Source organism: Saimiri boliviensis, chromosome 2 (assembly GCF_048565385.1).
Source record: "Saimiri boliviensis isolate mSaiBol1 chromosome 2, mSaiBol1.pri, whole genome shotgun sequence".
Taxonomy (NCBI): Eukaryota; Metazoa; Chordata; class Mammalia; order Primates; family Cebidae; genus Saimiri; species Saimiri boliviensis.
In genome coordinates, this window is record NC_133450.1 from 183,117,626 (window position 1) to 183,131,052 (window position 13,427).

Here is a 13,427-nt window from a genome sequence, read left to right on the forward strand (position 1 = left end):
ATTGCTGTGTCAAACGGTATTTCTAGTTCTAGATCCTTGAGGAATCACCACACTGTCTTCTACAATGGCTGGACTAATGTACACTCCAACTAACAGTGTAAAAGCATTCCCTTTTCTCCACATCATCTCCAGCATCTTTTGCCATTCTAACACGTGATATGATATCTCCATGTGGTTTTTATTTGCATTTCTCTAATGACCAGTGATGATGAGCATTTTTTCATATGTTTGTTGGTTGCATAAACCTCTTCTTTCGAAAAGTGTCCATATCCTTGCCCACTTTTTGATGGGGTTGTTTCCTTCTTGTAAATTTGTTTAACTTCTTTGTAGATTCTGGATATTAGCCCTTTGTCAGATGGGTAGATTGCAAATTTTTTTTTTCCATTCTGTAGGTTGTGTGTTCACTCTAATGATGGCTTCTTTTGCTGTGAAGAACCTCTTAAGTTTATTTACATCCCATTTGTATATTTTGGCTTTTTTGCCATTGCTTTTGGTGTTTTAGTCATGAAGTCCTTGCCTATACCCATGGGGAAAGGATTCCTTGTTTAATAAATGGTGTTGGGAAAACTGGCTAGCCATATGCAGAAAGCTGAAACTGGACTCCTTTCTTACACTTATAAAAAAATTAACTCCAAATGGCTTAAAGATTAAACATAAGACCTAACACCATAAAAACCCTAGAAGATAACCTAGGCAATACCATTCAGGACATCTATAAAAATGAAGCTCATTTTTATAGATTATTACTAAAAGTTTTGGCAACTGTATCATATTGTGAATGCTTAGATGTATAATTAACAAATTTCAATAACTTTTAAAATTGTAAAGTACTACTTAACAATGTTGTATCTATAACTTTTTATTTGGTTTTGTTGTTGTTGTTGTTGTTGTTGTTGTTTAAGTAAAACAGGAAAACAAATTTCTCCCTTGTAGAAATACTAGAGTGATGATGAGACTGTATACTTTTTTTTTAAATAAGTAAGTCGTTTTATTGGTTAGCAAGAATGACTGTATATTGCTGGTGAGTTGTTTGGTTTGGTTGGTGTGCTTTCTTTTTTTTTTAATTTTATTTTTATTTTACTTTAAGTTCTGGGATCTATGTGCAGAATGTGTAGGTTTGCTACATAGGCATACATGTGCCATGATTGTTTGCTGCATCTATCAACCTGTCATCTAGATTTTAAGCATCTCATGCATTAGGTATTTGTCCTAAATCCCTCTCTCCCCTTGCCCTGCACCCCCCAGCAGGCCCTTATGTGTAATGTTCCATGGGGTCATCTGTGTCCATGGAATCACCAAATTTTGTTTAAAACTTAAAATAAATTTTGGCCACCCAGAACCTGCCTGATCTTGTCTGATCTCAGAAGTGAAGCAGAGTAAGCCTGGGTAGTACTTGGATGGGAGACTATATACTTAATCACTCTCATTAAGAGTATACTACGGTGTTTTAAGATCCTTTCTCCTAGCATCTTATTGTTTAAGTAAATTTAACCTTAATGTTATTTATTTATTTTTTGTCTTCATTGGGAAGCTATTAGGCTGAGTGGACTCCAGCACCTTCCATTCCTATCTAAGCAAACCTCCAAATACCAACATGATGGGGATTAGGGCTTAAACTTATGAATTTGGGGAAGGCACATTTGATTCATAATAGCTGTTATTTTTTAATTGAAAATGGTAAATTGATATATTAATAATATAAGTATTTGATGACTACAGATACTTTTATTACAGTATTATCCCTCCACGTGTAAAAGACTGATAATCCTCATGTGCTTACAATATAACATTTGCATATTAGAATACCAAAGGCACCAGAGTATTCTGAATGCACATCCTATACCTAATGTTTTCTTGCCTTCACTGTTTGTTGTAATTTTATTCCATTCCAATACACCATAGTTCTATTTTCACTTTTAATTCTAAAAAGAATGAGAGATAACACAGAAATATGACTGGGAATTTATAAGCTCAGAGGGTTTTGCACCGACTGATCATGTATACTTCTAATTAACTCCTGCAGTGCATATTTGGTACAGTTTGTTTGTTTGTTTGGTACAAAACTGTTGCCTCAAACAATTCCCGAGACTCTAGTTAAAATAGGAGGATAAAAATAGAAATAGATCCAGATTTCTGCTGAAATATTTGTTATTTTCTTCACTGAAACATAAACAATTCATCCATAAATAATTGCACAGGCAAACTGTAAATCCTTTCTCTTCAATCTCTTTTATCAGGGCTTGCAGAATTGATTTATACTTATATTGCTGCTAATACTATGTCAAAATAGTTTATTGGAAAAATTCCATTATTTACTGATTATTTTAATGCAAAACTTAATAAGCTGAGAGAAACATTTTATGTATGCATTATAAACCATCCCTACTCAATAACTAAAGCTGCTAATCTTGTTCACTACTTTATTGTTGCAAATTGATTTCAGAAAATAATATAAAATACAAACACATTCATAATGGCTATATTAGAAGATGGATGTGGTTTCATACAAACTTTGTTTTCATTGTGTTATTCAATTAAAATCATGCACATTGTATCTGTTACAGGGTATTTTATAATGCCAAAGGTAAATTTAATAGTGTATTGTGCACATCTGCTGTCTCTGAACTTATGGCATTTCTATGTGGTATAGTTATTCATTTATTTTTGCTTTGTTGCTCAAAAAATTACTTTTATGCTTTAGAGTTCTGCATCATGACTCTCAAGTGGCCTTGGACAAGCATGGGTGAATCACTGTATTGGCTCCATCATAAAGATAAGTGTTTTCTGCACTCAGGTTGAAAGATGCTATCAAAACAATCACCTACCTGTGTTTGGAAATACAGCAAGAAATATGATGAAATTTGAGCAGTGTCTGTCATGTTAAACCATGCCACTTTTCCTGTGGGATAAATAGTGGTAAGAGGTTTATGAATTTTTTCTTTTTGTCAGATGTTCTCTAGATTTACATCTTAGCTCTGTTACTTATTAACTATTTGTGCTAACATAAGTTAATTAATATCCTTCAGCCTAATTTCTTAATAATAATACTCCATCACTTCTTTCATTTCACCTTGTCTCATCAAAGAAAAGAGAGAGAGTAAAAAAGAGAGAGAAACAGAGACAGAGAGAACTTTGGGAAAAACTCAAATACCTGATTTCTCCACGTGCATACTAAGGAAGTTTTATACTGATAGAAAAAATCCCAAGCAGAATAGATGATTAGAAATGAAATATTCATAATCATTAACCTACCTATCTATAAAATCTACTAAGATTCATGATCTTGAATGACCTCCAATGCAATGGTAATTCCAATTTTTTCCACTCTTCAAATCTCGATATATCATTATCATATCCACCTAACATTTTATTTTACACAGATATCCAGAGAGGCCAGATATATACTTCCTCACTTATCACCACCAAAGATATAATGATATTTATATCTGCAATCAAGTTATTCTATTTATTCAAATATGTGGGTTTTTCTCTATCAGTTGATTAAAGGTTTATATTTTCTAAGAATCAACTTTTGGTTTTATTAATAACTTTATTGAACTTTCTATTCTCTATTTCATTTTTTGTTTTAATATATACTATTTCCTTGCATTTATTTTGGATGTGGTTTGCTCTACTTTTTTTTTTAATTTTTGAAGGTGAAAATTTATAGTATTAATTTGAAATATTTCTTTCCTGTAAGAGAGCCAGATAAAAAATAAATTCCCCTCTAAGCACTGCATTAGCTGCATTCCATACATTTTAGTGTGTTATGTGTCTGTATTCATTATTCCCAAGGTGTTTTCTGACTTCTATTGTGACTTCCTCTTTAACCAGTTATTTTAAAAATTTCCACAAAATTGTGAATTTCCAAAATTTTCTCCCATTATCACTTTCTAACTTTCTTTCATTGTAGTCTGAGAACATATTTGTATTATATCATTTAAAGAAAAACATTAAGATATGTTTTATAATGTATCATACAGTATATTCTGGAGAAAGTTTCACATACACTTGAGAAAACCATGTATACAGGTTTGTTGTGTGTTGTATTTTTTATGTGTATAGCAGATTTTATTATGTTGTACTGTTGCTGTGTTATTCACATATTCTATTTTGTTATTGATCTGCCTAGGTATACTATTCACTATTGAATGTAGAGTACTGAATTATATCTAACTTCTATTTCTCTCTTTGATTATGTGTCTTCTCTTCACATATTTTGGGTGTGTGGTGTTAAGTACATTTAGAGCTTACAAGTGATATATCTGGAATATGCATATATAGATTCTACCACCACATTGCTGCTGCTAATGCACACATGCAGATTCCATTGCCATCACTCAGATGAAGTACTTTTGCTGTCACCCGGTATTGTAGCATTTTTCCCAGAAGATAGGAACACCTTGGCCCTTCCGCTATAGCATACACTTAACCTCAAGAAGCAAGAGAACAAAGCTGTGGGCCTGGTCCAAGTCCTCTAAGGTCAGAGTATGTAGTCCAAGAGTGCTGAGCTGTGCCTTGGCCCTGTGAAATCATTCAGATATAAAGCCAGTCAACTAAACCCAGCTTCCATTATAGTCAGCCTCTCAAGAGCATCAAATAATATAAAAGCAAAAAGTTCTGTCTAAAGGATAAATTCAAGGATTAAAAAAACATAGCTCACACAGATAAGAAAGAACTAGCGCAAAATGTCTTGCAACTCTAAAAAGCCAGAGTATCTTCTTACCACAAAATAACTACATTAGCTCCCTATCAATGGTTCTTGATCATAATGAAATTGCTGAAATAAAGACATAGAAATTAGAATCTGTTAAAGTTCAGTATCTCTTATAAGGTGGGTCTGCTGGGAAGAGGGAGAGGATCTAGAAAAATAATTAATGAATACTAGTTTTAATACCTGAGTGATAAAATAATCTGTACAACAAAACTCCATGATACAAGTTTACTTATGTAACAAACCTGCACATGTATCCCTGAACTTAAAATCAAAGTAACAACAACAACAAAAAAATCAGAATCAGAATGGCAGGGAAGATCACTGAAGGTCAGGAGAATGTTGCAAAATAATCCAAGAAATCAAAGTAGTCCAATAAAACATTTCAAGATCTGAAAGACAAAATAGTCATTTTCAGAGAGAAACAAAGTTATCGGACCAAATTGAAAACCTCACATGAATGTAATAAGACAACTGGAAGTATTAACAGCAGAACAGACCAACAGCAGGAAAGAATTTCAGAGCTCAAGGACCAGTTATTTGAATCAACTCAGTCAGACAAAAATAAAAATAAAACATTTTTAAAATAAACAAAATCTCTGCAAAACATAGGATTATATTCAGACAAAAACTATGGCTCATTGACATCTGCCACCACCCCTCGCTAATTTTGTTTTTGTATTTTTAGTACAGATGGGGTTTCACCATCTTGGCCAAGTTGGTCCTGAACTCCTGATCTAGTTATCCACCCACCTCAGCCTCCCAAAATGCTGAGATTACAGGTGAAAGCCACTGTGCCCCATCCCCAGAAAATAATTTTAAAAATCAACAAAACTAAGAGCATTTTTGAAAAGATAAAATTGAAGAATTCTTCAATAGAGCAATTGAGAAAAAAACAGAAGATATAAATAAATAAAAACCAATAAAATGAACAAAATTAAACTGATACGATAGAAACAAAAATTGTAATAAACTACTAGGAATAATTATACACAAACAACCTAAATAACCTAGAAGATACAGATAAATTTCTGGTCACCTACAGCCTATCAAGACTGAATCATGAAAAAATTAAAAATCTGAATAGACCAATAATGAGTAAAGAAGTTGAACCAGTAATAAGTTTCCCCATCAAAGAAGAGCCTAATACATAATCGCTTCTCTGCTAAATTTTACCAAACATTTAAAGAAAAGCTAATAGGATCTTTTTCAAACTCTTTCTAAAAATTCAAATAGATGGAATGCTTCTAACTCATTTTTTTTAGGCAAGTATTACCTACATACCAAAGACAGACAAGGACAATACAAGAAATGAAAATTATAGAACAATATAACTAGTGAACATATATGCAAACATCCTCAACAAAATATGAGGGAATCTAATTCAATGACCCATTGAAAGAACCATGCACTATGAGCAAGTGGGATTTATCTTTGAGATGCAAGAATGGTTCAACGTATGCAAATCAGTAAATTGGATGTACCACATTAACAGAATAAATGCCAAAAATACGTAATCGTCTTAGTGCAAAATAAAAAGCATTTGACAAAATTCAACAACTGTTCTTGGTGAAAGCTCTCAACAGATTAGTTACAGATGGAATGCATCGCAACACAATAAACACTCCACATGATCAGCTAAAAGCTAATATTATAAATCAATGGTTAAAATTTGAATTCTTTTACTCTGTTAACAGAAACCAAATAAGGATGTCCATTCTCACTGTTTCTTTCCAACATTGTGCTGGAAGTACTAGACAGAGCAATTAGGCAAGAGAAAAAATAAAATGCATCCTAATTAGAAAGGACAAGGTAAAATTATCTCTGTATGCTGACAACATGATCTTATAAATGGGAAACCTTAAGGACTCCACCAAAAAATTAAAACAAATAAACACAGTAAGTTTTCAGGATACAAAATCAACATGCAGAAATCAGTAGCACTTATATGCATTAGCAATGAACGCTGAAAGAGAAATTGAAGAAACGATCCCATTTACAGTAGTAGCAGCAGCAACAACAAAAATACTTAGGCATAAATTTAAGCAAGGAGGTGAAAAATCTGTATATCAAAAGCTATAAAATACTGATAAAATAAATTGATAACAACACAAATAAATGGAAAGATAACCTATGTTTATTACTCGGAATAATTAATTTTGACAGTGTCCACACTATTCAAAGAAATCTACAGATGTAATGATCTCTACAAAATTTCAATGGTAATTTTTATGGAAATAGAAAAAAGTTCTAAAGTACATATGGAATTACAAAAGATCCTGAATAGTCAAAGCAATCTTGAGCAAAAAGAAGAAAACTGAATGTGTCACACATCACGATTACAAAACATACTTTAAAGTAACTGTGATCAAAAGATGCTAGTACTAGCATAGAACTAGATCCATAAACCAATGTAACACAGTGAAAAACCCATAAATAAACTTATACTTTTATGGTGAGTTGATTTGCAGCACAAGTCCCAAGAACACACAACAGAAAAAGGATAGTCTCTTCAAAAGATGTTGTTCAAAAAAGTGGACTTCCATAAGCAGAACAATGAAATGGTATTCTCATCTCACATCATATATAAACAAACTTAAAATTAGAGATTTAAAATAAAACCCCAAAACATAAAACTACCAGAGGAAAACATAGAAAAAATGTTTCATGACATTTTGATCAATGATTTTTTGGATATGACTTTGAAAGCTCAGGTAACAACAGTAAAAATATATAAAATGATTACATTGAACTGAAAAAAAAATTATAAAAAAAGAAACCAACAGAGTGAATAGATAACCCACAGAGTGGAAGAAAATACTTTAAAACCATACATCTGATAAGGGATTTGTATCCAAAATACATAAGGAACTCAAACAACTCACTAGTAAGAAAACAAATAACCAAATAAAAAATGAGCAAAGAACCTAGGCAGAGATTTCTTAAGATAAGGCAAACAAATGGCCAGTAGAGTCATAAAAATACATTGAATATCTCCAATTTTTAGGGAAATAAAAATTAACTCTTCAATGAGATATCACATTACACCTATTACAATGACTATGATTAAAAGAAGAACAAGTGTTGGTAATGCTGTGGAGAAAATGGAATCTTTGCACAGTTAGTGGAAATGGAAGTTAATACAGCCATGAAAAATGGTCCTCAATGTCTTGTAGAAAATTCTAAATAGCTAGAGGAACAATAGAACCACTATATGATCTAGCAATCCAACTTCTGGACATACGTCTAATGGAACTGAAACCAATATACTGAAGATATGTCTGCACTCATATCATTGAAATGCTATTCACAATAGCCAAGATGTAAAATAAACCTAAGCATCTAAACAGATGAAGAGATAAAGAAAATATTAGATACATGCACAATGGAAAGCTATTCAGCCTTAAAAAAGAAGACAATTCTCTCCCTGGCAATAACATAAATAACAAAAATAAACTGGGAAGACATTATGCTGAGTGAAATAAGCCAGGTACAAAATGTCAAATATTGCATGATTTCACTGCTATTGTGAATCTAAAAAATTCACACATAAAAGTAGAAAGGAGAATGCTGGTTATCAGAGGCTAAGGATTGGCAGAGGAAATATTTGTCAATGGGCATAATGTTTTAATTCAACATATGAAAGGAGTTTTTGAAATCTCCCACACAGCAAGGTGACTGCAGTTAATAATTTATCTATTATTTAAAAATTTGCAGAGGGCAAATTTTAAATGTCTCAACAACAACAAAAAAGAATGGATGAGATGATTGGTATGGTAATTAGTTAGATTTAATCATTTTGAATTGAATATATATATCAAAACATCACATTGTACCTGTAGGTAGCAATGCAAAAATAGGTACCTATAGGTACAATGTGATGCTTTGATATATGTATAAAATTTAAATATAAAATTTAGGAATGCATATATGAACTCTTGAATAAAGAATATGAGAGTTGTACCTATGTATGAATATATAAATAATATATATTATATATTGCATTGTATATTATTCATATATTTATGCATAATATACCATGAAATATATATATCATGTATTAGAATTTATAATATAGAATGGATTATTTATATTAATATGTAGGTTATTTATATATACTTATATTAAAAATATATCTATATATTAATATAGATTAATTTTATAATAAAATATGTTATATATTAATATAAAATATTGTGAATATAAAATATTTCATATATTTATATAAAATATATATTTAATATATTTAATATATTTTAATATAATATATACCTATATAATATTTAATCTAGTATATTTATTAGATTTATATATTTAATATAAGATATATATGTTTTTACATATTACACATAATATGCATTATGTTTATAGATATTATAGAATATATAGATAGGTACAATTCTCATAATCTTTAGACAGATTTTCTTTACTTCTTTGAACATAAACTGCCAACTTCATATTATTCTCTATAAATCAAAAATTTCTGCTTCCCGTAGGGTAGTTTCTATAGACCTCTTTTTTTCCAGTATATGAGTCACAAGTTTGTAATTTTTAGGCCGTGGCTCATATGTTTTTGTTGAAAATGTTAAATATGGAATAATTATATATGTATTTATACATAATTAATATTTCAATAAAATGATATAAATGAAAAACGCTTCTTTTTCCTATTTTGACTTTTGTTAGTTTCTGATATTTCTGTGTCTGGGTTATTGAGTTTATTTCTTTTTGAGTTTCTAGACATGTAGATCAACAATTTTCATCAAAATTTGGGAAGTTTTCAGACATTATTTCAAATATTCTTTCTTCCCCTTTTCCTCCCCTCTTCTCTCTTCCCCTTCTGATCCTTCTCTTTCTCCTTCTCCTGTGACTCTCATTATGAGTATATATATATATATATATATATGCACAATGGTATCTCACAGGTCTCAAAGGCTTTGTCCAACATTTTTCTTGATTCTTTTTTCTCTCAGTCCCTCAGACTGGATAGTATAAATTGACCTACCTTCAATGTAACCCATTTTTATTTCTGAAAGCTCAAATATTCCATTGAGTCCCCCTGTGAATTTATTTTAATTATTATTGTATGTTTTGACTCAATCATTTGCATCATAAACTTGTAAATAACTTATATATTTTTCGTGATATTTCCCATTATTTGATGATACATTATTCTAATATTTTCCAATAGTTCTTTAGATAAGATTTTTTTAGTTATTTGAACATACTTTAAATAGCCAACTTCACGTTTCCTCTATGATTCCAATATTTGTCCTTCCTGTAGTGCAGTTTATATTGATCTTATTTTGTCCTGTATATGAGCCATATTTCTTATTGGTTTGCATGTCTCATATGTTCTTTGATAAAAACTTAAATATTGAGTAATATATAATGGCAAATCTTGTAGTCAGATTCTCTTCTATCCCCAGTATTTTGTTGTTGTTGCTGTTCTTGCTGTGTTTTTTTTTTTAAATTTATTTCTTGAATTAATTTTGTCAAGTCTGTATTCTTTGTTGGTTGTAGCTACTGAAATTTCATCTCAGTTAGTTTTGTCATCAGCTAAGGATTGGATAGGTATTAGGTTAAATGCCTGGTATAAATATGTCTTTCAGCATTTGCCAAGGTACTCTGTGCATTTGGGGACACACTGTCAATGTTCAGGCAAGCAACTAACAGTTCTTGTTACAATTTGTTTCTTATTGACATTAAGCCACATGACTGTACATGCACACAACCTTGCAAATACAGCTCTTTAGCTTTCCAGGAATATATTAAAGCTTTTCAAGCCCACTATGGACACCTCCTTTTCCAGTTTATTTTAAATATCTGTCAGCCTGACATTTACCCCAACTTTTATCTCGATCTCAGGAAGCTGTAGTTTATCCAATTGCCACTGCTTGTTTTTAGCAAGCACATCTTAAGTAAAGACTACTTGTTCACACTAGGTTATGACTGAGTCATGTAAAATAATGACAAGCCTGGTTTGTGGAGTTATCCAAGGAAATGTTAGACAGCTCAAATAATTACCACTCTCTGAGAATGAGGCTTTAAAGAAACTCCAACCCTTTTCTATTACCTACATAAGCTTCCTGTATGCTATCATTATTGTGGACTGTTGGGTTTCAAAGTTAACCCAGAGCTGAGGACAGAGGGGACTGCATTAAAAAGGTTGCAATGCCACATATCTCAGTATTTTTACCTATTTAGTCATTTTCTTGAATAAATGCTCTCAAGGTTATTTCAAGTTTTAATTCATGAATTTTGAAAAGTTCACTATGACAGTTTTGCTAATGCTTTCCTTGCTTTTATTGAGAATAATAATTTTGGAGGACCTTAATTATTCTCTCCAATATATTGTATTATATCTTTAACATACATGATCTTAACGTATTATATCTTAAACAAATGTATTATTATCAGTATCATTTCTTTCCTCTTCCAGAGCTGCAGGTTCACATTTATTTTATATACAATAGTCCTCAATATCTATGAACTAGCCCATAATTATTATTTGGGTTTTTCTTCTCCAATTTAAAGTCTTACGATTCCCTCTATTTTTCCACAATGCATTCGACTGTATTTATAGACATATGTGCTTTATTGCCTCTAATCTACCATTCAATGCTTAATTGCATTTTCATTTTCATATCAAGTTTATAGTTTTACCTTTGCATTTTTTAATCTCTGTTTTTTTCCCTCAGGATTTCATTTTGGGTTCATGTAATCTGAAAAATTTTTGAAGCCTAAAATGTATTTGAAATTCTGGAGATATTTTCTCTGAAAACTGCTCCAATTTCACTGAAATTCATCTTGAGAAATTTATTTTTCACCTGTCATTCGCAGAGCTTGTTCTTGCCTTTTTTCCTCCAACATTAATGCATATACTTTCCGAAGTTCTTTTGTCATTATTACTGACTTTTTAAATGGGAACAATTATCCTGAAATCTATTATGACAAAGAGTGGGAGGATAAATCACAGTTTCAATTCACATTTGTTGTATTCAACAACCTGTCACCAAATATGATTTCCTTTGTCCTACAAAACACATCTTCATTTAATTTTTAGCACCCCAGTATTCAGCACAGCACTGGAAAAGCTCTTGTATCCACAGGCATTTGGTGTCATTATATCTGGGCATGGATGCCTCCTCTCTTTTTTCACTTTAAGAAAGTATGGATCTGAATCAGCTATTCAACACGGTTTAACGTCTCTCCTTCCCAGGCATGTACTCATGTACAACTAGATCTTTGCATTAGACTTGGTCTAGGACCCTCATTTTACTCTTCTAACCAATAATCTTTGAAAAGATATTTAATTATACAGTGATTGGATTTACTGCTTAAAATCTGCAAAACTATGTGTCCTATTTCAGTATCTCTTTCACTTTGATCTACTTTTTCATTTTATGACAAATACAAACAACACTTTATAATTTTGGATGACAATTTTTTTTTTTTTTTCTTTTTTGAGAAGGAGTTTCGCTCTTGTTACCCAGGCTGGAGTGCAATGGCGCGATCTCGGCTCACAGCAGCCTCCGCCTCGTGGGTTCAGGCAATTCTCCTGCCTCAGGCTCCTGAGTAGCTGGGATTAAGGCAGGCGCCACCATGCCCAGCTATTTTTTTGTATTTTTAGTAGACACGGGGTTTCACCATGTTGACCAGGATGGTCTCCATCTCTTGACCTCGTGATCCACCCGCCTCGGCCTCCCAAAGTGCTGACAAAATTACATAATCCTGTATATTAAAAAAATTCCTTCCTTCCCTCTCTCTTTCCTTCCTTTCCTTCCTTCCTTCCTTTCCTTCCTTTCCTTCCCTCCTCCCTTTCTTCCCTCCTTCCTTCCTCCCTTTCCTTCCTTTCCTTCCTTCCTTTCTTTCCTTTCCTTCCTTCATTTCCTTTCCTTCCTTCACTTCCATATTTGTTGCTTGTGAAGAAAATGCTTTTAAAAATAAATTTGGAGGAAATTTTTATTCCTGTGAGTAGTTTGAAAATTAGGGATAGACAGCCTTCAGTTCTAAACAAAGCTATGTTCCAGAGGAAAAAACATTGTTCAGGTTCTATGGCAGTTTCCAGCCCAAGTTCCTAATCAGGTCCATTAATCCAAGTGAAGGATTGAAACTAAGTTCTGTTTGGTTGGTACATCTGAGCTCTGATTAACTGATACCATGGAGTTCTAATTAGCCAGGGCATATGAGCTCTGAGTCTCTGTCAGATATTTCTTTCAAATGGCCAAAGTTTACCTTGGCATTAACAACAGAAAGTGTTTTGTTTGCTTGACTGTAGAAAGGGAAGTTCTGTAACACTTTAACATCTTTCTGAGAACAAAGAATATGTGATCACTCCCTCACCCAAGGTTATATTTTATTCACACTTCAGAGTTAAATTAGAATATTACCTCACAACAAAAAAAAGTCCATGATTCTTTACCCTAAATTATACCAATCCATTCAATTCACTTAGGAGACTAGAATTTCACTTGTTGGTTTTTCATGAGTATAGGTAAGTAATGGATGTCTTATTATTTTGTTCTCTCTGTTTTTGTTAAATGTATTTTCTCAGAGGGCAGGGGTCATACTGTCTTAAATTGATGCAATCAACACATAATGAACATAGCATTCAGTTTTCATAATTAAACAAATTAATAAATACATAAGCTTTATGAGGAAATATGTAAATGGTAAATATAAATAAATTTCTGAAGACAGAGTCTACTAA

At 31.9% G+C, this 13,427-nt stretch overlaps 1 long non-coding RNA gene across 1 annotated transcript in view; it reads right to left on the minus strand.

Moving 5' to 3' along the window:
• Window positions 1–3,354: 3,354 nt before the first annotated feature.
• Window positions 3,355–13,427, minus strand: part of LOC104653151 (uncharacterized) — a 33,216-nt gene continuing 23,143 nt past the window's right edge. Inside the window, exons 2-3 of the long non-coding RNA XR_746413.1 lie at window positions 4,727–4,780; window positions 3,355–4,524 (exon numbers count right to left, since the gene is read on the minus strand). This is a non-coding gene — a long non-coding RNA (uncharacterized LOC104653151). The remainder of the gene's footprint in view (window positions 4,525–4,726; window positions 4,781–13,427) is intronic.